Source organism: Zonotrichia albicollis, chromosome 5 (genome assembly GCF_047830755.1).
Source record: "Zonotrichia albicollis isolate bZonAlb1 chromosome 5, bZonAlb1.hap1, whole genome shotgun sequence".
In the NCBI taxonomy this organism is placed as follows: Eukaryota; Metazoa; Chordata; class Aves; order Passeriformes; family Passerellidae; genus Zonotrichia; species Zonotrichia albicollis.
The window spans coordinates 33,948,829-33,976,415 of NC_133823.1; the positions used below are offsets into that span (position 1 = coordinate 33,948,829).

Below are 27,587 nucleotides of genomic sequence, written 5' to 3' on the forward strand. Positions count from 1 at the left end.
CTCCTGAGCCTTGGGGGATACTGGTGCCTTTGAAAGGATTGCTCCCTGGATGAGGCTCACAGGGAGTCAAAGCCAACACTGCACTATGTATGCATATATATGTAAAGGCTGTACGTTCTGGTCACAAAAAGGAGGAAGCAGGCTGTGCTGATGAAGTCTCTTTTCTTCCAAAATACTTGCCTGCTTCTTGAGCAGTGCCATAAGGAGCTTACCTTGCTGAGGATCCCTCACCCCCTCCAGGGGACAGCATTCCCCAGCCCGTGCCTGCGCTGCAACATGCTGGGTGTCTTTTATTTGTTTTCTTTCCTGGCGATACCACCCCTCTTGGGGCAGACGCTTTAGTGAGATGGATCGCACTCAGGTAACTGGCAGTTCAAGGAAGTCCTTCCCCGGGTTGTTTACACCAAGGCGTTTTAGAGCAGCCATTTAGCTTCCACCCTGTCCCACCCCGCTGACCAGCTGTAAGTGTAAAGGCCGCCAGTGGGCCTGCAGGTCGCTGATAAACTAAACCCCCATTTGGCAGGCAAGGAAGCCAGAACGATAAGGATGTTGATTTATGTTTTATCTGTCACTACATTTTCAGTAAAGTTGGGCAGCGAGCCTTAACGAAGCGAGGGCTGTTATCACCTCTCCTTAGCCCTTTAAGTGCAGCAGGCTCTTTGGTGTCACTCGCTGAATGCCGCTTTGTTAATTGCGACGGTAAACAGGACACAGCGCTGACCATCGCACTTACCACAGAACCGCTGGGTTTGGGAAAGGAGCCTGGGTCCAGCGGGAGTCACACATGAAGGAGGGTTCGTAGAAGTACTCAGCATTTCCTGGACTTGCTTCTATCATTTAAAATGTATTGCATACCTTGAAGTGAATGTAATGGCTGGCTTAATTGGAGATAACTTCACTGAAGTGGCCGTGGTTACCATTTATGTCAGCGGTGAATGTGCCCTTTAACGCTGTGCCCCTCAGGTATGGCTGTTCAACATAGGAAAAACCTGACAACACTCATTACCGGTGAAATAAATGTTGTGAATTATATGTATGATTAGGTACCATTTTCCCCTCATTTTGGATATGTGAGCGTTATTTTTCTGAAAGCATCGTAAGATTTTACACATTATATTTAATGGCAAACACATTTTTAGTTTTGTGAAGCACCACATGCTTTTTGGGGCCAGTAGAAGTGCCCACAGAGAAGAGGGTGGAAAGAGCTGGGAAAAAAAATGCAAGCAATAAAATATTAAAATATTCTGACAAAACCAGAACATGGAAAATCTGAAAAAAATCCACCCTAAGCAATTCTTGTTACATCCTATGCAGAATGACAAAAATACAGATTTTTATTTTCCTTTGTCCCCTTTAGATTTCTTTTCCTTTTTTTCTTCTTTCTCTCCCTCTCCCCAAATATTTCACCTTACCTTTCAAGTCTGTCATTATATTTCTTTCTAAACAAATCCAGAAAGAGAAAAAGGAGCTAGTTCCTGCTTGAGGTCAGTGGGATCTTTGCCATTGACTTTAAATAGGTCCAGAAGTGGGCCCAACAGAGCATTTTATAGCTTCCTTTATTTATCTTAGGTTTTATTTTGAGCAATGTGTCTTTTGTATGACTGGATTATTTCCACAGTGAACACCATAATGATGGACTCATATACATTATTATATACACACATACTGAACAAAGCATTGTTGATAGTTATGCTCTTTTAAACAAGAGTAAAAGACATCTATGAAACTATAGCACAAGGATGCTTTTATGGTGCAGATTCAGTACAGCATTAGTGTTCTCCAAAAGTCTGTGCAAGGTGCTACTCCACACCTATTGTCAAGAAAGCTGTTGATTACTGAGAAACAGGGGATTAAAAAGAAGTAATTAATGCTTTAGTCTAAGAAGCCAGGCCTGCAGTTCATTAGGTTTTGTAAATGATGCCCGTAGCTGATCTGTTCTTCCTGAGAGGAATGGCAGAATGAATCACTGTTCTCCAACTCGAATACAGCAGGAACTGTACTGAAATATTTGAACTTAATATCTCTAGGCTAATGGGCCAAGGATAACAATAAAAGTTTGGCAGAAATCTGGCTGATAACTGGGGATATCAGCTATGGAATGTGGTGGCCATTTGTTACACAAGATTCAGATGGAAGGGACAAATGATGGAAGGGGCTATTTCTGTTTTTTGTTGATGACAGTTATGAACCTTGGGTTCTTTGCAAAGCTGTCTCTGAGGAATCCCCCAAGGGCCATCTCATGCATTGAGATAATTTATCACAAATACAAATGCACTGTACCAAAACCGTACCAACAATGTAAATACTAGAAAAAAACGAAGATATTTTGTTGTAAAAGGGGCTGCTGCCATGAATTAGAACCACCAGCCTCTGTCTTGTCAAAAATAAGGTAGACTCCCAGCTGGATAAAATCTTCAGCTTACAGAGATCTGGCAATGAGGATGGATCAAAGGCGTGTTTTTCTCTCACAGTCATTATGAGAGATCCTCTGCATCAACCGTGCTCAGGACAGACTAGCCTGAAAGTGCAGCACCTCTTTCACCCAAGTGAAAAGGACCAGCTGAACTGTGCGGGCGTGTTGCAGGAACCAGAAAATGTCATTGCTGTGTCCACTCCCTTCTGCTAGCTGAAGACAAAAATCAATTTTCCTTCCAGTTAATGTAGTTATGTTACTTGTAGGGCAGCTTTGATGCTGCTGGTTTTGTATTCCACAACATGCTACAGCAGCTGTCTGGAGAACATATAACCTATTTACTTCTGGTTGTCACGGAAAGAGATCTACTACTAGGCAAAACAGAAGCAGTTATGGAAACCCATGGGTGAGGAGAGGCTGCAGAGCTTCCAGCAACTGAAGTCCTGCCCTCTGAACAGAGGCACACAGACAGTGCCCTGCACGCAGGGTGAAATACCAGCTCATGGCAACACACACAGTGGGATTGGGGCTTGCACCCAGAAAACATTTCTGAGGATGAAAGAAACCTGTAGTCATTAGTTACAACCAAAAAATACTGTTGGCAACCAATTGTCGCTCTAGCAACCTCAAGAGAAGAAACAACTTCTTGCTGAATGAGCAGCCCTCGCTGCAGATAACAATCTAGTATATTTGTTAGACTGGAGCTGGGTAAGAAATTTTGTAAATAGAATCTATTTCTTTAATTGATAAATTTCCCACAAGCCAACATGGCTAATCTATGGTATATTTGCTTTCCCAGGTATTTGCTGAAAGCTTTCTGCAAACATATCTTCAGTGCTCATAATAAATTTGCCTGCATGCATAGTTTTCCAGTGTTTTTATTATTTATTTGTGGCAGAAAAAATAAATCTCTAAGGATTTGGATCATATAAAAATATATAATGTGGAAATGTAGATGTTCTTGCACCAGCTCCGGTGTCTGTTATTTCAAGCTTTCCTACAATTAAACTGAATATTCATGGAAAATAGATTGAAAAAGGGTGTCAATAACACTGTAATAAATCCAGTATTTTATTCAACTGATTATCCAGGAACAGTTTTGGGCCACTTTCCCAATTCTTATTAAAAATAATATGAAAAAGAGAGAAAGAAGTCCTCTCATCCTTTTATGAGTTATGCCACTTTACAAGTCTCTATATTCCATTACACAGTTCTCCACCCACTTGTTTGCCCAAAGAGACTTTGCTACTAGATGGATCCAGAGCAGCTGCCTTGCCCCAGAACAGCTGCTGGTGCTCTATATTTGCAGCTTCCTCCTGCTCTCTGATACTCCATAAAACTGTTTATATTCCCTGTAAAAGTATTTTCACTCTGTTTGCTTAGTGACCATGCACCACAAATATTCTCCTTACCACTAACAATTATGAAATGAAAATGTTTACAAAACTTTATTTAGTGCCAGTACCTAATAAACTATAGAAATGCCCTGAAGTGAATGTGTGTATGCAATGTGTATATACATGTATGAATGAAGTATTTACCTAATTTTTCTATGCAGCAGAGAGGTGGTGATGTACTTTTACTAGCACTACTCCAAGATTGCATGCATTTGGTGTCTACTGCCTGGTTTTATAACTCTTTGAAGCTTATTTATGGTCTGTGGAAGAACTGACATGTGAACTGACTTAACTATTTTTGCAGCTTTTTCTGGAGCCTTGGCCATATCTGTTCAAGATCACTTGTTTATGCCACATCAGTGCAAACTTGCTGTTTTTCCTACCTCAGATCAGGTATTTGAGCTAGTTTGTCCTGCACTGCTTTGATACTACCCATCATAAACAATTTGCACTTTTGTTCATGTATTGCTGTAACCTGGTGTGTTCTGAAAGAGAAATAGTCCCACAGCTTTTATTAAGGCCACACATTGGAAAATATTTGATTCAATATTAGGAGGGCAATTGTTTGCCTTCGAAGGAGCTCTGCTCCGTAAGAGGCAATCACAGCACATTTCAGTTCATTGAGTTAATTGCTGCTGCCCCAAGAGTCTGAGGCAGGCTTGTTTGCTCTGCTGTTTGCAGCTGGCTTGTCTTCCTCAGATGATACACAGGGTGGCTGAGCAACACTTGGTAGCTTTCATCCATTCCTTTGCTACTTTCATTTGGTATCTCACACACAGCATGTATCTTCAATGCCAAATCCTCTTTATCAAGCTCACAAAAACAGGCTGTGATGTGTTGCCAGCAGGAACAAAGTGCAATGGGGTAAAGTCTTGGAAAGAAAAAGCTTTGCTTCTGCACAGAAAGTGATCAAACCCAACAGCAGCAGGATTTGCTCTCTAGCTGATCTGCTTTCAATGCAGGGCAGGATTTAGGCAGAACCACCACAGTACCCCGTCTCTCTGAACTTCAGGGACTGAGAAATTAATACTTTACCTATTGTTTTGGATATTTTTAAAACATGTAGTTTGGCTTAGAATATTTATTGCTTTTCTTGTGATCCTGAACTCCATGACTACTGTCAGCTAGTACCTGTGTTTATTTTATGCCTAAACTTTGTTCCCAGGGGGTGTGTCTTACAGAGATTCTTTAGTACAGTGCTTTTTACTAACATATAAGTGAATAATAATATGATGGATTCCATATTCTTATACATTCTGATATTCTTGTAAAAGGTATTTTTTCTATTTGATTTTTTCCCTGGGGTCTCTGTAGCTGACCTATTTTGAAAATTGAGTTTCGTGGTGTGGAGACTTTTGAGCCTTCAAAACAAAATCTTTCAAAATGTTCATGAAACTTGCCTCTATATGTCTTTGTCTGATGATAAATACCTTCCATGTAAAGCAGTATTTGATCTCAGTATCTTTTGACAGTGAAGAGGTTCTTTTTCTTTGGAGGATTAAAGACATGGCACTTGCTCCTTTTCCTCTTTTTTTAGTGCATAAACAGATAATATGTAATACTTTTACCTGGTATTCTTTCACAGCATTCATGTTACAGCAGGTACTTCTATAATTCAATTAAGATACCACAGATTGGCTTCTGTGCACCGAGGAACAGGGTTTGTGTTTCTGTGAGTTCCTCTTTTTCTTTGGGAAAGTAGCCAGAGCTACCTCATGCACCCTAAATTTAGAGGGGCCTTTGTTTGTCCAAAGCAGTTCAGAATATCTAATACTATAAAATGTGTGGGAGAGATGGTTTTATCTCTTAAGCATCCTTATCCATAGCTTCAGGAATAACTAACTTTTCCTTTAAATCTGTAGACTGCATATGTTTTAGATTAGTTTCATTTGTGTTTTTGTAGGTTTTATGAGCTTTTTTTTAAATAATTTTCCTGTTTTCTGAGTAAATTATATGAAACATCTGCCCTAAATTTAATCTATCAAGCTCATAAAGGGAAAAGGCAGACGTTTTATGAGTGATATTATAAAATTTAGATAATTATCTTGTTTGTTTTAGCAGTTTCTATTTTGGTCTCTGTACAGTATTCTTCCATTAAAAGACAATTTTTATATGGTGTACTGGTCAAGGAGAACAGCCAGTGATCCCATAAAAAGTACATTTAATAGTGGTTAATCAGCAATATTCTGTGTATTTTTAATGGAACTATATTCATTGTGTAAGCATAAACCTAATCTCATACCTGTTACATGGTTCTCAGATTTAAAAAGGAAGCAAAGTCTTTGTGTAGACATCATATAATTCCTGCAGCCTTCACTAGCTGTGCAACTTGTGCAAGTTCAAGTAGGATGTACAAAGTATGTCTGGAGCAATGAATGCAAGATGGACTTGTGGTACCCTTTATCCTCTGCCATCTGCATCAGTTCAGCGAAGTTTTGCCATCCTGTATCCACCATATGTACAAATCATTTTAATGGAAGGTGGAAAATCATTCTGGGGGGACATCATCATGTGCGTTTGTTCTTATCTCCTTTCCTCGGCATCTGCCACTGTCTGCTGTCAAAGACAGTATCCTGCGCTAGTGTAAACCTCTGGTATGCCCTGGTGTGGTTATCCTTGCTGCTCGTGTGCTTATTCCTGCCCTTTTTTAAAGTTTTTTGGTGGTTTTTGATTTGCTTTATTCCAAGGCAGCTACTTCTACTAACTTTGCAGGACAGGAACAAACATACCATCAAAACCGGATGACAGAAGTATTTAAGAGAAGATGCTGATGGTTTAGCTTTAAAAAAAAGGCCAAAAAAAAAAAAGAAAAAGGCACTGCAGCTCTCTTCCTTGTAGTTCTCCATGAGAATACTCACCAAACAAATCTTATGGAGCTGTAAGTGATCTTCCTTCTCTCAGAACTGGATCACAGCCTTTCAAAGCTCATAAGGATTTACAATAGTGCTTTGACTATGTTGGTGAGACCTCACCTCTTCTGGGCAGTTTTTGGATGACACTTGCTCCATCTCATCTTATGCTTTCTTTAAACTCTTCTAAGTGAGGTATAAATTGCTATTGCTTTTCTAGTTCATGTATTTTCTTTACTGATATCTACAGTACTTTCCTCAGTCAATCTTATTTGCCTCTTGGGACTTCCTGCAGCCCAGGAGGTCCAACATGTCTAGTTGGAGCAGGATCTGTGCAGGCCTAGTGGGAAAGACTGATCCTTTCTGGCTTCAAATATTTTTGCATGTTCTGTAAAAATTAAAAAAAATGATTGAAAATAAAATGCCCCATAGAAATGTAACAATTGTTTTGGTTCCTTCTTTTTTGATTATCAATGTGAAATCAGTGTATCTTTCTGAGGGCTATTTATGTTTCAGAGGAGCTGAGAGGGGAAGGTAACAGAAGCATGCATGTTATTTTTCAGTGCAGAGAGTCTGCATTTTTCTCCCCCCACTATATATCAGTGGATAGAGAATTCATTCATTTGGAACTTACTAAGTGGTGCCAGAAGGCAACAGAAAATAGTAGCAGTGCTAAAGGCTTAGCTGTCTGAATGATATGCAGTTTGTGCCCAGAACCTATTATAGATTGTTGGAACTTCAGGGTTTAAAAGACAGATTTTTCAGAATTTCAGAATCCAAAGTCTATGCCAGCAATGCTCTAGGGTCACTAGTTAAAATTCTAATTGTCCCTTATGGTAGAATATGCTATAGCATGCATTTGTAGTTCCTGTTCTCATAATAGAAGGTAGGAATAACTTAGTTACTCCCTGAAAATACCTGAATATTTTTTCTTGCTTTCTGTTTGAGAATTCTTGATTTCCACACAGTTATCCATTATAGGGTTTTACTGAAATATTTTATCAATTTTTTCTGACCACTCATTACCCTAAATTCAGGGGTTTGTTAGCTTCTTTTTGTTGTCTTTGCTGTTATTCCTGCTCCCCAGCTGGTTAAACACCAAAATTTTCCTTCCTGATCAGTAGTGTAAATGGAATAAGCACTGCAGACCAAACAGAGAGATCTGTGAGCCCATGTGGGTTTCAGGCTCTCACTGCAGGCCAGTACACGGCTTCAGGGGGAGTTTAAGCCAGGATGCCCATGAGAGGCACTGCAGCTCTCCCTGCTCTCCACAGAGGCAGTGGGGCCTTGGGCTGAGTAACACTGTCAGGAAAATGTAGCTGCCTGCCCTAGGATGTGGCTACTTGCAATTTTAATTGCAATAATTTCTGGTAGCTGTCTTTGAGATTTATCTTGTCTAAAAAAGTCTCTATGACCACTCATTTAAACTTTAATTTTTAACCAAGCTGTGCTGCTGTGTTGGTGTGGCCTGCCTCCAAGAACGTCAGAATTCCTGAGAAATCAGTGGGCTTTCCAGTTCTTCCCAATGAAAACGCTGTGCTTGCCTGTAATCCCATGTTGGGAGTAAGAGCACTAACTGAAATGCATATGAGAAATAGCAAGGGTCATTTTCACCTCAGAAGCCAGGGAGGGAAAGGGAGTTTAAGTGACAGGAGACTTTGGGGCTTCTGTTTTGTTGCAGTGTGAGTGGAGCCAGAGGGCAAATACTTCCCTCCTGCTCAGTCTCATTATTCTGCCCTCTGCATATCCCACCAGCCCACTGACATCCAGAGCAGAGAAGGGAAAAACACACTTCTGGGACCTAGCAGGAGAGCTGGCTGCGTCTCCCTTTTCTCCTCTATGTGTGAATCTAGTATACACCAAATTGAAGTGCAGAATTAAAGTATTTTCTCCTTTATGTGCTTTCCATAATACCATTTCTTTGAGGATTCAAAATGCCAGAAGGGATTGCCAATGTTTCATCTGGTTAGCTCACATGCTGATTGATGACTTTGATAATATGTGTAGTTTAATGATATTTACACTGTTTGTTCAGTTAGGTATATTAAAAGAATGTTGAGAAAACAGTAGACGTGCTAAAATCCGATGGTAACAGCTCATACATTAGCGGTGTTTTGTTGTGAACAAAGTCATTTTTCAGCCGAGTCATAAAGTAGCCTAAAAACAAGTGTGGCACTGTTTGCTTCAAATGAGGCTGTTGCCATGTGACCACCATTCATCTGACATCATTACTGACATAGCTTTCCTTGGTATGATATCTGATTAAGGCTCCCAGCCCTGGTGGAGCCAGGCTAAGTAGTCTGAGTGAGGTGGCTGAGGAAAGTTAATGTGTCAATGTTACTGCTGGGTTAGAGCCTCTGCTCAAAGTTGCCTTTGGAGAATGAGGATACAAATGGCTGATGATCTTTCTAACGGGAATCTTCCGAAAATATTTGAAGATCTGGTAGTAATTAAAGATGTGCTATGCTCCAAAGGGAGATGTAATCAGTTCAGCAAAACATAAAAATACCCCTTCTGTGTGAGGAAATGCAAATATTGAGAAGAATTAAAAAAAATTAAAATATGCTAAGAAATGAAATTAATCACACATTTGCAGAAACCAACTAATGAAATATCTGTGTAGCATGGGAATATATTTCTGGTTTGTACATGTAAATAAACAATCAGCCTTTTTTAGGTCTGAATTTCTCTTTTATTAAAAAAAATAAGGCTTGGGATATCTTGTTATGTTAAGAAAAGACAGTTTTCAACAGGTACAGTGAAAAATAATTTACAATGTCCATCTGAGATGGGATAAATTCCACTATTTCTACTTTGGCTTTTGAAATCCACAGAGATTACCTCTGCATGTAGTAATTTGGAAAACATACTGACTTGCCTGCTGTTTTTTGAAAGCATATGGACTAGCCTGAAAAAATATCATCATTTTCTTCATGATGGAATGAATGGAATGAAGAAATAATTTTTTTTTTTGGTAATTCCATTTCTTAAGTCTGTTGTTAATCTGTGCCCCAATTTTGGTTTTGAATAAGGGAACTTCTGCTAATATTCTTCAATTTTTCCTTTTAAAATTAGAATATGGTAGGTTTTTTCTTTGCATAGATGCCTTAATGCTTGATATATTTATTATACTTTGAAGTGCTATGGCACTAAGACCCATCTGAGACTGTTATGGGACTCAGATCCATAACTAACATCTCCAGATTGCTTGAAGTATTACCTTCTCATATCTGATGCTCAAGTGATTTGGGAATATTTACATTGTCAGGGAAGCATAAACCAAATAAGTTTTAGTGGGAAGTATGATTCCCAGTGCATAGGTTGTCTTGGGAAAAGGATTTAGGCCAAAAAGAGAATTAGGGATTTGATATTGGACAGAGGCAACAATCCTCAAAGAGTAGGTTACATATAGTTTAAACAAGCACTTTTAGGTCATGGAAATCTTTAATTCCGATGCTAAATGACAGTCTGACCCAGAGTATCTGGGCACTGACTCTGTTTAGGTGACCAAAATTCAGCAGTTCCGGAGATGCACTGCATTTGCATGGCACTTTTTCTTAAAAACACAGTTGTTGGCACCACCAGGTGATACAGGCCATTGCAAATTCAAAGAGGAAAAAAATCAAAGGATATGGCTTCCTGTGAAATTTTTCAGATGAGTCTTGTTTTTTCTTGTACAAATATACTTGAAGAAAAATAGAGCATGTTTCTAAGAAATACTGAAATATTCTTGCTATGGGTTACTCACCCACATTCAAAACCTTTAATAGTCTAAATTCTGTATCATTTGGCTTGTGGCCAGCCATTGGGAAATTCTAAGATTTCATAGGGGATTAAAGTGGTGCAATTTGAACATTAATTCTCCAATAAAACCAATGAAATTAATGGACAGACTTGCAGTTTATTTTTGCAAGAACAATGTAGTAGAGTCTGCTCTATCTTCATATAGTTTGCAAAAACTTAATAAAAGATATTTGTTTCTACTCAAAGGAATAATGATACAATCATTTTGAAATTGTTAGAAAACTGCTGGCTATTAATCTACGACAGCCTTTTAAATAACTGGTCACATACATTTAATCTTTTTTTCCTTCAATTAGAAAAGGTTGTAATGTGATAGAACCATTTGACATTAGACTCAGCAACACATTACTTAGATGAAATCACACTTAAGGGCACTGCAGACTGGATCTGAGTAGCTCAGCTGATAAGGCACTGGTTTGTCATCTACTAGACAACAGTTCAAGACTTCTCTGATTTCTTAAGTCAAATTAATTTAGTTATGTCAGCTATGCTGCCATAAGATGATAATCCAAGCTGCAGGGATGCCAGGCATACTATTACCTTCTTTGGCTAGATTGAAACTGTGTCAGAAACACTGGGGGTAGCTAGAATTCATTGCAGGTGTGGTGAGAAAAAATGGAACACATGAATTTCAATAATTCTAATATAACTGCCAATATACAATTGCTCCTTTGATTCAACTGGACTGTGTTTTTTTTTTTTATTTCCTGTAAGTGCCAGAGTGAAACATGTCAAACCCACCTGAACTTTGGTTGGACCTAGGATCTATCTATTAAGTTTACTTAAAATAAACCCTCAACAATCTCACTGGAATGCCTGTGTTGCTGCCTTCTCTATGCAGGGCTCTAGCATGCATTATTATCGTGACTCAGCAGAGGAATTGGTAACTGTGTGTTTCTATGCTCAACCAACATGCTGCAAACCATTTCTCTGAAGTCACACAGTCTCCACTGAAAACCCCTCACTTCTAGGGTGCCTATTTCCTCCATGAATTTCCACTGTGACAGTAAATCTTTACAGGAGAGATACGAGGATAACAGAGCCTAAATGCTTACAGAGAAAACACAAACATTCTTGGGCAAAAGTGACTCACTCAGTGAGAGATAAAGGGGCTGGAATTTTCCTAAGGAAATGTCTTATTAACTTATGTTCTATGTCTGTATCTCTGTCAGAAAAAAAACTGTCATTCCCTCTTACTTCTTCAATAACTTCCACAGCCAAAATTTTGTAGAGGGAGAAAAGATGAAAATACCGCCCCCCCCCCCCCCCCCGTTTTGTCAAAATATGTGGCTGGGTAGGGAGACAAAGTATTTTATCAGTTCCACTGACAAAAAAAGTCAACTCAGCATGAACCTTCAGAATATCCACTTAGCAAAGTATTGCTATGAAGATTCTGCAATATATATACCCACTGTACTTCTAGCACTGTGCATAGATTTCCATCCCAAAGTAAATGTCTATGAGAGAGCATGTTGACAGCATAAAAGAAGAATGAAATAATTCTGATACTGCAATACTGCCCAAATTTATGGAACATTGCAGAAATCTGGAAACACTGACACCATTCAGTAATCTTAAATCTGAAACTAGTGATGCTAAAATAACATCCCTCTCTATTTTAATGCCAAGAGAAGGTATTTAAACTTGTTGTAAAAGATTAGGATATCAGAGACAGAAGGAGAGGTGCAAATAAAAGTTTGGAAGTACTGTTGACTGTAGAGATTCTATCAGTTTTGTGTAATTCAACCAAGGCAACTGATAGCTCAGCTTGAAGATAACTGATCTCCTGAAAGTGTGCCACTGTCATGCTATTTCCAGGAGTCCTTGTTTGCTGTGGAGGTATGTAATTGGATTTCTAATTCACTATTAATAAATATCCTTTACATTAGTCTTCTCATGCAACTTCTATGTCCATATCTCAATTATAAGATTACTGAGCTGGTAGCATATCTTCAACTTTTGCAACAGCTTCAGTGATGATCAAATTTCTCAGGAATGATTGTCCACAATCCTTCAGAGCTTGTAAAACTTTTACATTTATCATGGAGCAAATAATCTGGTAAGCAGCCAAGCCTTCATTTTCCATCAAAGAATACTAAAAGAATCCAATTCCTGGAATCTGATGCAAATGTGTTTTCCGTGAACTGCTGTGTATCCATGCACAGTTTAGAATACTACTTCAGAGAAGTTATTTAATGAGTAAAATATTGTTGTTTCTCCCCCTCCCTCCACTAGAATTCTACATATCAAGTTTTCCAAGACACATATGCTCTTTTTAATGACTGGAAATACTTTCCTAGTGATTAAATTCTGCTTGGCTCTAGTAGACTCTTCCAGGACTTTTATAAGCCAACATAATGTATGCATCTGATGATAGGCTATAAACATTCATTTTTAGGTCACTAAAAGCAGTGCTTGAAAGAGTTGTCCATAACCATCTTTGCTTAACAGCTTGTGTGATAATCATTCCTAAAATTATATCTTGTGACTCAATAAAGACATTTGGCAGTGCATAAGTGCTGTCTAGTTGTCCAAGATGTCCAGCTACTTGGAACTGTGGTGTCTAAATTTTTCAGTTGCATTTCCACAATACTTCTGAATCATGAAGGGTATTTTTTGCCTTGAAGTTCAGTAGGTTGCTTGAACTCAAGATGCAACTTCTTGAAGATTTGAAAAGCAAAAATCAACTATGTAATGTGAAGGTAGTGTTTTCATGGTGGTAGGGATTTTTGGTTTCTATACTTTTCAATAACTTCCAGACAGAAAAAATTGGTAACTTTTTAGTGCGAAGCAGAAGGCAAGTGTCTGGCACTTTACATCTCAGAAACTTCAGGAGATAACTGGTATCTCTACATGCAGGTGATTGGATAAAGATCAGCTTGGTCAAAGACAAACAACGATGAGGACAAGGTACCATCTCCAGTGCAACTTCTGTGGTGAGGCAATCTGATTTATTTTCTCAATCATACAATTGTTCATTAGCGTGTGAAGTTATCAACTCTGCTGCATGCAGGACATGGAATGTGGTGCTGCTCCTGTCAGCATCTTCTTGCTCTTTTGTCTCTCACTTCACAGTAAGTACTGAAAAGTTGGTTGCTGCTGCAAAATTAGGCTTCATACACAGACTGGCAGAATAAAAAATACGTAAAATTTTACATATTCATCTCTGTAGGGATTATGAGAACTTTTCAGGACTTCAGGAGACAGGGATGACACAGGAGCTGTGCATTTATTCTGCAGCCTGAGAAGCCAACTTTGCCCAGGTTCCTTGCCATTCACTAGTGTTCACATCTCTGTGCTTGGTGTGTGCCCTTCACCAGCTCTTCCTTTCAGTAACTCCTGCATGTAGGCCAAGAATCCTGTGGATTAATGACAGCACAGTTTCCATCTTTTACAGAAGTAGGATGTTCATCTCCCCCATTTTTTTTTCTGGTGGCCAAGTTGCTTTCTCTTCTGGCCTCTTGACTCTGGATCCCTTTACTTATAAAATTTTTCCTGTTTTCCATTGAGTCTTCCTGCTCTGTTCTCTGGGTTCTTGCATTTTTTCCATGTTTCCAAATCCAGTTTTTCATTGCTTCCTCTTTACCCCACATCCGCTGTTGCTCTGTTGCCTGCTGTTTCTGTCTTCCTGTATTGAAGCTTTTGTTTCTTCCCACAGGCTGCTCTGGAAAACTCCTTTTATTTTTTTGATAGACTCTCAGCCATTATCTGCTCACACATAAGATTAATTTGCTGCCTTTGAGGTACGCAGGCAGTAGAAAGTAGCAATAGTAGAATTAAGCAGTCTGGAGAGCATGGCTGTTCACCAAGCAAGGTTTTTCTTGTGTTTTAAATTGCATGAAAATCAAAGCATCCATGTCTATGGGTTTTTGGAACATTTTGGCACTTATCAGCTGAGCCACTTCCTGACTGTCATCTTATAAAAAGAGCAGCTTGGGCTGGTGTTGGATTTTGCTTTACCATGCCACTCAGAAGGCATGATCAGGGAGAGAGAGAAAAAATATTTAACTGCTATGGAAGTTTTGTGGAAGTTTCTTGAATGTTGTATAATTTTCTTATATGATCAGTGGAAGGTTTTTTTTTGCAGTCTTTTACTGATATGCACAGACTCCATTAAAATATGTAGTTTCTCAAACTCAAAATCAGAATGGTTCATAGTCACTTACTGGAATTTCGAAGTTCTTTAAATTTGAAAGGAAGGAACCATGCAAGTAAAGGTTTAAAAAAACTCAGCAAAAAGCCCAAAGTGAAAATCTGAGCTAACACTTGGTTTTCGACATTACTACTTGTAGTTCTTTGGAATATGTTGGCATTGTATTATGGTTTCTCCATATTTCAGATTCTGCACAGATCATCTCAAACTCTACTTCATTGTACAACAGTTTAAATCCGGCTGACACCTTGAATCTCAAAACAAAATAAAGTAGATCTGGACAATATTCAGAGATTATTGTCCTGAAGCGGGGACAGAATTGTATCAGAGCAAAGAAAGACCCGCTTTGAAAAAAAAAAAGAAAGCATTTTGGGAGAGAAATAGAATGGGGAAATCAGGGAATCAGAACATGAAAGAGACCAATAAATGAGACTAGCAGGGAGAAGTTAAAAAGACATTAATTGTTTGTTATTTCTCTGAATATTGCAACTAGGGATCATCAAAGCAATCAGAGAAGATGTCCTTAGTGCAGATGGATAGATCACTGAGAACTGATCTATCCATCTGTATGTAACAAACAAGAATGTAACAAATGCCAAAAATGTTTGTGGTTGGTGCAGAAGTTTGACATACTAATGAAGCAACTATTTGGTGTTACTATACATACAGAAATAATTTCTTAGCTAATCCCTAAATTAAAAAAAAAAAAAAATAGCAGATTCTGAATTTATCTTCATTTTCAGAGGATTTTAAGCTGTCCCACTCTTGGGAGCCAAGTGTCCTATATGGATTATAAATAGTGTATGTAGTACTATTTTCTTGCAATTGCTCAGTCGACAGAATTGTCTGACAGGTGATTTTTTCTTGTTCTAACAACGGTATATCTACTTTCCAATTAAAAAAAAAATAATATTTTATTGCAAATATTGCAATGTGGAAGCTGAAGGCAAGAAAAAAAAGGGGAACAAGAGCACTACAGTTTGTACAGATTTATTATTATGCTTGAATTGATACTTCAAAAGATCTTGTTTTCTACTGGCTGTCCTTTCTTGGCTGATATATTTTAACAGCCTAGTTGAAATTTTCCATTTTATTGGCTCTTTTGAATGACAGATATTTAACATCCATTGCCAAAGTGATGTATTTAAGAACTTTTTGAATAGAAGCAAAAATGTGACCATGCCCCAGAAATGCAGAATACAGTTTGTGAGTAAAAGCCCAAGTTGAGAAATCTACAGATACAGCTGCGGGGAGGGTATTTCCTGTTCTAGTTCTCAAGACAGATTTGGCAAGACACAACAGTGGTAAGGAAAATAGATTGCAGGCTTTTAATCTCTGCAAGCTCTCAAAGAACTCAATCACTCAGAAAAATTGGCCCTAGAACTCAGTGTGTATTATTATCTATTTTACTGCTCTGTTCCATTTTGTTTTAATGAGTCCTGTTAGATAACATGAAGTCTCGTAGCAATGTTGGATTTCTTTTGAAGCAAGTTTAATTTTCATCTTGATCTTTTACATTTTTCCTGCTCTTGGCTTTAGAATATTCAGCCAAAATCTTTTTTTCTGTGTCCACTTTCTTAACAGTTTTTTTTTAAGATGTGGAGAAAATTGAGAAGAAAGCTACTACAAAAAGTAATTAACAGAGCATAATATAGAAAGGTATACTGGAATCAAGGGAGATACCTTTCCTAACCTATCACATTTAATACTCATATAGGTAACAAACCCATGTACTAATTTTTTCTTTACTAAAAGATATGTATGTACAGGCATTTAACCAATTAGCCATTCTTAATTTGGTTTTTTAATAGCAAGCTAACATAGAACAAAAAAACCAAATGAGCTCAATACAGCTTTATTTCTTGCAATGCTTTTCCTTATGCCTGGGAAAGACCAAAAAAAAAAAAAAAATAGGCCTTGTGTCCTTTCCTCTCTTGCAAAATATTTTGAATTTTTTGAATTTGGGTCGACATGGACTTGGAATTTGGGTGCCAGCTCAAAGTTTTGTTAACTGTAGACCCTGTTACTAATCTGTCCTGTGTAATTTGTCACAATTCTGAACTAGGTCTGTGTGTAGATTAGAAAAATGAATCTGGCAGAGATTTAGGTCAAGGGATGGCAAGAAGCACTTGTAATTGTCTCCAGTGATCACAATTAATGCTCAGAACAGCACTGAGAAGAAATTTGCAGTGGCAAGGCCAGCAGGCCCTCACGGGGTGAACAAAGTCTCAAAATGCCTGTAAGTTTTGGGAGGCAAAGATCGTAGGAACAATATTGGGCCACTCCAAGCCTATGTCATAAACTGTCAATAAAGAGCTCTTGTGCAGGGCAGGCCTCATGTTTTCTCTGCCCATGTTTGTTTTTCCCCAGCACCCCATCAATTCACAGTGCAGGATTAATAAAAATCCACACAAGTCTCAAGGTGTTTCTTTTAAACTTCTTTGGAGGTTGTGTGGATGGATAATAACACACATCTGACTTCATGCTCAGACCTCTAGTGGTCCATGCTCTTTTTGCAGTGCTTTTTAGCACACATTGCACATATCTGGCATGATTAAACTGTAGGGATGCATTTTTTGATTAAGTTTATCTGCACCAAAACTTTGCCTGTAACATAAATCATAGGAATCTGTCACAAGAAGAAGACCTGAATCATCTTGGCCACACTGCCAGAATATCTAATCAAATTTATCACTGCATGACACAGACTCAACCCCAGGTCTGGCAGAAGAGGAGATGGAGCTCTTCTCTCTGATCTTCCTGGACCTCAATTCATTTTTATTCAACTTTTTAAAAAGATATCTATGACCTATAATCTCATTTTGTCTTCTTAAACATCTTTTGTCTGTCTTCAGATTCCATAACGTTTCACAAAATTATGTTTGGGTTGAAAATTCATATTAATAGCAAGGTTGAAATAAGAAAAGACTAATACCTTGGAATCACAGCAGCTATTAATCAAGTTTAATTTCCATCAGGTCTCCCTAAAAGATAGCTGATTTACTTACACGGCATTGCACAGTGAAGGAATATCATATGGAAAACACCAGAAAGAGACAATTATTTTAGCAGGTGCACACTGATTTGTAGTTGAGCTAATTTCCAACATAATGGGATAAGTTCCCATGTTTTGTTTGGTTTTTCGTCATAACAGTCTGGAAAAAGATAAGCTTTTACAGGTCAGTTTTACCATGAAATTCGGTGACCATAAAAAAATGTTGTACATAAATGACAGAAAGCCAGATTGATGCTGTTCAAATGTGGCTGGATTTTGCAACCCACTGCTTTAAGATACAGATAGAGCAACTGAAAATTATTTGATCAGTTGTCTGTCATCTCCAAAGGCTCTGTGATGTTTTATCTCCAGTTCTAGTAATTTAAAAGGTCAAATGATTATTTTAAAGAAAAAGCAGCTAAAGCGGAGTGTCAGGAAGTGAGATAAAGAAAATCCTTTTATGTTTGAAAATATAGCCTTATCTTAAAATTCACTTTTCATGTAAAAAATAAGGCCAGCTGTGAAAAGAACAAACAATATTTTATTTTGTAAAGGAAGCAAATACAATTGGTGCATTTTTTCCAGTAGAATACCAGCATGTTTTTTTCTACAACTGTCAGTCCTGCACCTATCATAACAACTATGGGTTTATATGTATATATGTACTTCTTTTAAAATTTAATTATTTTTCCCTATTGAACATAATCCCAAACCTCTCATCCTGACTAATCAGGAATTACCACAGTAGCACAAAGATTGACTGAAATAACCAACAAACCACTTTGATACGTTCATGGTCTGGAATTTATCATAAATTTGAAATACACACCTGGTCAACCAAAAAGTTAAATACATGTTTACAAATTTTTTATCTTATATTTATTGTAATTAAGCTATCTTAAAGCCTCTCTTAATGTAATTTAGTTAACTATATTAACAAAATCTTATAGAATATTTTTTTATTTATTCAGGGTATTTATTGGCTGCAGAGCTGTTCTTGGATGTTCCTGTGTACTAATTGCTGAAACCTCCTCTTCACCTTCTTATGCTCTTCATTTCACAGAACTTCTGCAAGAAAGGAATTGGAGTCCTGGCAGAGTGACCAGAAGTGTAACATTCAGGAAAGGAAAAGGTATTTCTAGTAATTACCTTATAAAAGCTTGAGGAGATCTACCTAGGCTGCTCCACAGAAGTCTGCTTTTAGTATAAAGAATACGTCAAAAATGTAAGCCAGTTAACTTGCAAACAGAACCCCTAAAAACACCTTGCTAGATGAGGACTGACCAATAGGACTCATCTCTGATGTACCTCAAGCCTACATGGCACTTTACTTGCTTTTAACATATATCCTCATCTGAGAGCAAGGTGGTTCTTGGAATTTTGATGTCTATTCTAACAGCCCTTCAGTCTTTTCTTTTTCCCCCATGCAATTAGTGGCAGGATGAGAGGATATAGCCTCAAGCTGCACCAGAGGAAGTTCAGGTTGGACACCAAGTAGAATTTCTTCATGGAAAGGGTTGTTAAACATTGGAACAAGCTTTTCAGGGAGGCGGTAGAGCCACCATCCCAGGAAAAGTTCAAGAAATGACTGAAAATTACACTGAGTGCCAGGGTCTAGTTAACAGGGTGGTGATCAGTCAGAGGCTGGACACAATGATCTCAGAGGTCTTTTTCAACCTGTATAATTCTGTGATTCCATCATATTTCACACTTTTCCCAGCATTTATGTACTGAATAATAAAATATACAATATAGTAAATCTGTCTGATGAGAAGAGTCTACTGAGTTCTTGTTCATCGATCAATACACAGTCTGAAAGGAGGTAGCATTGAGAACTTTGAGAAGCAAAACAAAGGTTTTCCAACAATATGTGTTCATGTCCTACTGTAAAGTTATTAATGTAGTCAATTCCTATTTGCACGTTTATGTTGTTTACAGATGGTTTTCTTCTAATGACCTTATATCAGTAGAAATCATTGTATTTTTACATATCCCTATCAATCCAATGATTCTATGGTTGCAGTTTAATTGCTCTATTCTACAAAAATATTCTGGAAATATTTGGTTGCATATCACAATAAGTAATTCTATGAATTAGAATGTTTTTATGTGAAATTCTCACATATTTTTAACAAATATATCTTCCATCAGACAGATGTTTCTTTATTTATACAAGAAAAATATTTCACAGGAAAAATGCTGGACTTTTAAAAGAAGTTACTGAATGACTAATGATGAAGCAATATTATCAGACATTATCACCACAGAATTATAAATAATCAATAAATTGAGAGAATTATTTTGAGTAATTTCATTGACTTGAGAAGAATTTTCTATTAACCTTGATAGAAAATTCCATCACCAATTTTTGCCCCTCTGGAGGAATATTTTCAGATGAAGAAATAAGCCATGCCTCTTTAATAAATTGTCCATTACTAATTATTCCCTCAAATCCAGTCATCAAGTCAAACTCTTATTATTGCCTGCCAAGATCTTTACAATTCTTAACATGTGAAGGGGAACAATTGTGTTTATTAGCATCCAACCTTTCAAACTGCCCAAGTCTATCAAATACTTTTTTTCTTCACATTTTAGGTTAGTTAGTTTTCTACAGCAGAAAAGTGAGGAATTTTATTAAATTCCCCCAAATGAAAAATATAATGCTCTCTCACAATGAAATGAAAAAGTGACTTTTGAACCACTGATATTGGTAACAATATCCTATTTCTCCCATCAAAACACAAAAGGCAAGTTAAAGCCTTACTTTTATACAGAGTTTCTGCTTTTTGCATTAGATATACTTTGTAAGATACATAGCTAAAAGTTTCCTTTTTTTATTCAAAAGAGTGGGAAATTTTCCACCTAGGTTAAATGGAATGTAATATGGTTCACAAGGTTTTAAACTAGGGACTAGGAAAGCAATTTGGCTAAAATAAAACTGACCTGAAGCCTTATGCAAGACTTAAACAATACTTCGTAGTTTGCAAAAATCTGACTTAAAATAATCTGCAAATTTAAAAAGTCATCATGGCAGGGAAATAATACAATTTTTTGTCTATTCTATAAGACCTATACTCTTATTTTGGGGATCTTGATTTGGTTCAGATAATCATCAAGGTTTTTAGATGTTAATTTAATTGAACCTCTAAACTTTTTGAGTTTGCCCATCTCCAATTTAAAAATCCTCTCTGGGAAAGTTATCCAGATGTAAATTCTACAAAAGCACACCTGGCAAAACAACATCTGCCTGACAATGACTTAGTGAGCCTCAGTAAAGGCTGACATATGTGCATGTGCAATTGGACCTTATACCAACAAAGTGTTTTACATATTAGTGTACACTAGGGAATCCTGAATCCTGACAGAAAATATGATGGCTTTTACACTTTAAATTACAGTGAAGCTGTATCCACAGATGGTGCAGGTACAACATGTGCTCTTATACAGCTGGCAGGTAAGGGGAGGTCATTTCCCCAACAGCCTCTTCCTGATTTCTAGTGTTTGCTACGATGCAGTTGCAATTTGAGATCAGCATTCTGAGTGGAGTTAGTTCCAGCTGCTGATATAATGCTGACTGAAGACTCCAGTACCAATGAAGAGGCTTCAGTTGATGCTTACAGATGACAAAATATCGTTCCCTCTCCTTTATTTCAGAGATCTCCCATCTCTTTCATGGGGTATGTGGGGTGCAGTTTGTTGTGGTTTGGTCAGACACAGGCCTTGAGCAAGTTAGCAGAGCTTCTTTGAGATTAGTCAGCTGGAGAACTCACAGAGCCATTCCTATGTGCCAAATGGCCATGCTTTGAAGATAGGGAAAGTAAATCTTACACGGTCAGGTTCTTGCAAACTAACAAAGGATCTTTAATTCTGAAGGAAAAAGGAGACTGATACATAGTCTGTTCTCTTATGCTGACCTTTGTCTTAAAACTATAACAAAAATTCCAGTAAATATTTATACTTGGCCAAATTCTGAGAACAGGACATGGCCCAGCTGACCACCAGCATCTGAGTGTGGAACAGAAGGACTCTTATGTTCACCAGACAGAGCAGCAGTGCTTCACTTCTTGCTTCAGAGCTGCAGACACCCTCTAAGGCAGGATTTATTAATTTTTTCCAATGAAAAATGCAGGGGATTCCTCTGGATACCCAGTCTGACTCATAGTCCTTCTCCTTCTCGACCTGCCCGACACTTTATGCTTTTGTGAGAGCTGTGCATTATAGAGTTCAGTCTTAGAAGACCAGACCAGTACTGCTTTCAGAAGGGCAGGCCTGAACTTTTGTCAAGGTATCTTCAGAGGATAAGTGGGCTGAGATAAAAGTTGTCTATGGGAGCCAGGAAAATCCTCTGCCCTCTTCTAGTAGGCCCAATCTAGGCCCAGAGTGCACTCATCCATTTTTAAAGTAACCCTTTCCTGCCTCTTGTTTTGGCATCTGCAGCTCATGGAAATGTTCTTTCATTTCCAGACAGCAAGGAGTGGCTGTACCATAGCATAGGATTAACCAGGAATAGTTCCACAAGCATAGTTGTATGACCTAGTGACTAGGAAAAAATGACCCAGAAGTGTAAATTTGCAGAATCTACAGTAGAAGGACACTAGGTTCTGCTGGAAAAATATGATGAAAATCACTCCCCTGGTCCAAGCTGGTGGTTTATATGTTGTCTTTAATCTCTTTTACTTGGGCATTAATCTGTTCATGTTCAAAGCCTACACAATACAGCTGCCTCTTCCAAACCATTTCCAACCATTTCCTTGTGTCTCAGCACCATGCTACCTCTCAGCTCGCTTCTGTGCTATAGACTTTTCCAAAAGCTTGTGTTGGTCAGGTGTAGGCTAACATGTGACTCACATTTGGGCAATGGTGTCAGCAGACATAAGGGCTGTCAAGGTGTAAAGCTGTCTCCTTAACAAAGGCACTGCTTCTAATAGTGCTCATCACACTCATCCCCCTCTTTGCTGTATTCATGGATGCATTCTTTTTAGGTGTTGAAAATTCTGAAATCAAATTTCTTTTCCTGGAAAGGGGTATAAGTAGTGAGTAGATGCAGGTTAGACTACATCTGCATCTGGAATCAAATAGCCTTTTGGGACCTGACCTTAGAGAGACCGAGGCCAAATCTTTTAATGAGAATTTAGGCAGTGTCTTATAGCAACACAACTGACTTGTTGGGAGGTTTGTATAACACCTACCAAAGTAAATTTCCTTCAAGCTGTGGCATTTATACACTTCAGCAGCACACCTTTTATACTTTTTTTCTTTGAATGGGTAATCAATTCTTTTTTTTTTTTTTACTAATAGAACAAAAGTTCTGTAAATAATTAGATTTTTATAGGTATTAGAAATAACTTAATAACTTCAGAATAAAATCCCAATGTCAAAGATCAAATATAAATTTGACAGAAGCCTAGACAAAGGAGCCAGCCAAAAGTGAAGTTTCTCCATTTTAGCAGAAACCTCCAAATCTGACTGAATAGACCGAATATAGACTGAAACATTAGTCTCTTCTTGCATGAATAATGAAGATTTCAATGATTCTCAACACAGTCTCTGAGAAAATCTAATAATTGTCAAATCACCTGCTTAAGTGAGATAATGAAAAGCAGTAAATATTGAGGAGAAGGTAAGGCTAATAAAATGAGATTGATCATGTAATTCACTGGCTTGATCTTGAATTTGTTCAACCCAGAGAAAGAAAAAGTAAAGAGTGAGAATTTCAGATGTAGACTAGAAATCCTGAGTTTCTATACTGCAGGAGGGCAGGACAGTGTGTCCTAAGGTGGCTGAAAAGCACAGTGAAGTTGGATAGAGCGACTGCGGAACACAGGGGGAAAGGTTACCAGAGACCTCAGCAAAGGACATTTGCCCAGCAGGAAATACCTCAGTATTTTGGGCACGTGTGTTAATGATAGTAAGGACAGCATGCTTACAAATATAGGTGGATGGAGCTATCAGTTCCTTTCTCACCTGTGATTGTAGCAGAAGCCAGTGCTGAACAAGGCAGAAAGCAATATCTTGTAGCATTGGTACTGCTGGGGCTACAGAGGTTTGGTCCCACTGGTCACTGGCACAGCTACCAGCACATGGACTGAAATACTGCTGGCTCTGGTGGTCCCAGCACTTCTTGTTGAATGGGATCAGAAGAATTTGTGAAGGACTGAGAAGCTGCTGTGTTTTTTCCAAGCTTGGAGGAAGCCAGATGACGCATGCTGTGATTGCCCATGAGACTGGAGAATGAGAAACCTGGATTGGCTGGACAGGATGGTGTCAATTAAGCATGTGGGAAGGTATTGTGCTCAACTATGCATTTAAATTTAAATACTTGAACATCAGTACAACATTTTGAAGAATGCATACTAGTAAATGTAGTCTCCAGAATGTTCTAATTAAAGTTATTTTAAATAGGACTTGCAAAGTTTATATTTGAAAATGTTTCCTGTGTTGACTGCAAGATCTTTTTTCAGAGATTTCCTTATGGTAAACTTGAGGTTTAATCCTGTATTTTACCCTTTGAAATACTGTAAAACAATGGATCCCCAGGTTCTGTTTCATCAAGAAATTGAAGTGAGGTGCAGAAAAAAAGAGCTGTAATAATAATGCATAATATAATCTCATGACTCCTCCACCGTTTCTGTCATACCACAGATATTTCCGGACACTGTCACAGCATCTGAGGAACCATATTCCAGCTGTTCTCAGACTTTCCCATTTCTGGAAGCCTGCCCCTCCTTCAGCTCCAACCACAAATGTCCACACAATAGAAATCCAGTCATTCTCCAAGAGGTCAGTCAAAGACTAACTAAAGATTACCCCCGAATGTCTCTGTTATGTTTTCACTCCCATCTAAGGACCTTTAGAATCACAAAGTCAGGCATGAACTCATTATCTCAAAGCAACACACCAACATTTTTGTGAATTTACCCTGATAGAATTGTGTGTTAAAGTCTTTCCCAAAGTTACTAAGGTCTTTAGCTCAGGCATGTCCAAACTGAAAATCAGGATGTAAAAAAAAATGCAAAAAAAAAAAATTAATAAGTCACAAACCCCCCAAAATAAAGGAATTAACTGGTTTTCTGTTCTCTTTAAAACTGAGGCAACTTGCTTGATGACAATCAGCAGTCTTGTCACTTTCAGATGTCACCAGCTATCTTTTGCTGCTACTTTACTTCAGATTTGAAGTTCCATTTGCTCTTTGCTGTTTTTTGGTTGAAAACACCCTTCGCACCATGGTGTCTAAATACTTGGGAAAGCATTTTCAAAAGACCCAAAAATGTATGTGGGGTGCTTCAGATTTTGTTTAAAAAGAAAGAAAAAGGAATAACCCTTCAGAGTCCTGTCGAAAATTTGTACATCTGTATATATTTGATTCCTAATGTCTTTAACCTCAACATAAGTATATTGAACTCCACTGGATCCTAATTTCCAATAACTTTTAGTAAGTTAATATCCTAGTTCATTTTTACAATATTACATGTTAAGCTTTATGTTGATCACTAGAACACATGCTATGTTGCTCAAATATGTACATGTAGAATGCTTATGTGTGTACCCACAAATTAAAAAAAAAATTGATAAAAAATTAAACTGCTAAACCCAAACTGCATTCAAATAAATAACTTTACCTCCTAGTCTACTCTAGTCTATTTTTCTTCAGTTGATTTTTAATGGTAAGAAATCTGCTTTTACTGCAGGATTTATAAAAATTTTGCTACAGAACTTAGCTAATTAATACAAAATATAAAAAAACTCTAATGCAACCCAAACCAAAACCCCCAGACTGGTTCCTGGAAACATTAATGTGCACTTGTTACAACAATTTAGACTCATCTGCAGCAGAGAGCATTTTAGCTTTTACATCTCACATCTGGACTATGCCTTTGAAGAAACAGTCTACATTTTCTTGTTTTCTAAACTTATGGTTCAAGCAGTTTTGATTCTTATCCATGTAAATGGCTTTTCTGTTTCTGTTCAGAAGGATGACTATTATCCATCTGAAAAGAAAATATTTTATAAACTGGTAAGCCCATCATTATATGCTATTGGATAAAATAGAGGGATTGTCACAATGGTTTAAAGCAAATTATTATAATTATCATTGTAATATAAAGATAAAAGCTAGGTAGATTTCATTATGGAAGGCACAGCAAATCAATCCATTTCTCCATTATCATGTTACTGAGAAGCACACTAAATGCAGCTTATTAGGAAGTGTTATTCTCATCCCTAAACCAAAAAGACAAGAATAGAACCAAAAGGGGATACTGATAAGGGGAATTATTTTCCTATGCAATTAGCAGTGTTATTCCATTTTGCAAGATGACTCTGTAGCCAGGAGTTCATGAAGAGTTTTTTTCCCTAAGAGATTTTTTGGCCATAGAAAACATCCTGTGTAGTTAGGGCTAAAATAACAAGAGATTCGCGGCTCTTTGACTGCTGATCTTTAGCTCATTTCTGAAAATAAGATAGATTTAAAAATCCCTTTTCCTCTAGATGCCATTCTCTACAGCAGCAGGCTTTTTACATCAAATTTTTTCCTCTTTCTTCCAAACATAAATACTGACCTTTAAAAGGAAAGTATTTCTAAACTAGCTAATCTAGGGGAGAGAGGTTCAACATGACAAGCTCCTTACAATATGATCAATAGCTTGGTGTAGAAAAAGGAAACACTACATAAGCAAAGTGTAGGATAAGGAGTAATATTACTGGGAGGATTACTTTAATTATAATGATATTTAGAGATTTCATTTTGCTGCTTTTTGGGCCAAAAATTAATCTTTGTCCAAAGAGCTTGACAAATGATACTGGGGTGATGAACAGACAAGCAGATATGTGAGTAATTATGGTTGCTTGCAGAAGGTGCTTTGAGTTTTTATTTGCTGTGGCAGTGTTTTTCTTTGTTTCCATGACAGCAAAAAAGAAGACAGTATCTAAAAAATTGCTTTAGAATTGTTTCATTGTTTTTCCTTAACTTGTACTAAATAGTCAGTGAAGGAGAATAATGGTTATTTTCCACATGGATAATCCAGGGTTAGTAAAGGTATAGGAATACTGGCCTATTGTTCATTCATTTCAAATAAATTAACTTTTTGTATAACTCCTTATTTATTTTCATGTCTCAACTGTTTGTTACATTTAACTGCTAAAATGAAATCAGTACAAGGTATTTGTGACAAAGTGCATTTGGCAGTGTCTCAATAATACCTATCTAGAGAGGGATGAACACAGGTCCAGTCTGAATAGGTTCATGCCTGAGTTCCACAAAGGATGAGCTGAATCATACAGCACTAATAGGAAAAGAACTCTCTTAATAATAAGTCTGGGAAAGCAGTGCCTAATTTATATAAAAATAAATGGAAGTGGGATATTAGTGATAGTGAGCTGTGTTGAAATCTCTCCTCACAAATCCACACCACCTTGGTAGCATGTAAGCCAGCCCATTTGCTCCAGCCCACACTGAAGTCTTTGCAGTATGAGAGCTTCCTGATTTGTCTCCCAGGTTAGCCCTTATAAAAGACAGCTCCTGTGAGGTCATAAAATCCTTGGGATGTGGGGCTTTAAAACCATTGCCAAAGTTGTGTTTGGGTCAGTCAAAATAAGGAAACTGCTCCAAGCCCACTCTTGTGGACTGGGAAAATTGCCACACTGCTGATGGTAGGTGGACTGTCTTAAAAGAAGACATAGAATGCAGAATCATGTGTTGCTTTCATCAGCAAGCAACCTTTGATGCATATTTCTCCTACATCCAGCCCTTAGGTAACAGATAATTGTAGAATGTATTTAATTTTGGACACATTCCATATTTACTTGCAATAACTGCCCTGTGAGACTCATTAATGCTTTAAAGCTTCCTATTAAATAGAAACCTCACAGTACTTTCTTTCTAATAAAATAAACTGAAAGGTGAAAATATTTTCTGTTTGTTTTTTAATAATGAATCTGTGTCTCAAAAAATTACTCTTAATTTGTTGGATTATTTTAG

General features: G+C 37.6%; 1 long non-coding RNA gene across 1 annotated transcript; it reads left to right on the forward strand.

Moving 5' to 3' along the window:
- The first annotated feature begins 575 nt into the window (after positions 1–575).
- LOC102070824 (uncharacterized) lies at positions 576–27,587 on the forward strand. Its single transcript, XR_003379499.2, has 6 exons — positions 576–963; positions 4,115–4,203; positions 13,323–13,399; positions 18,675–18,743; positions 23,793–23,895; positions 24,254–27,587. It is a non-coding gene; the product is annotated as an uncharacterized LOC102070824 (long non-coding RNA).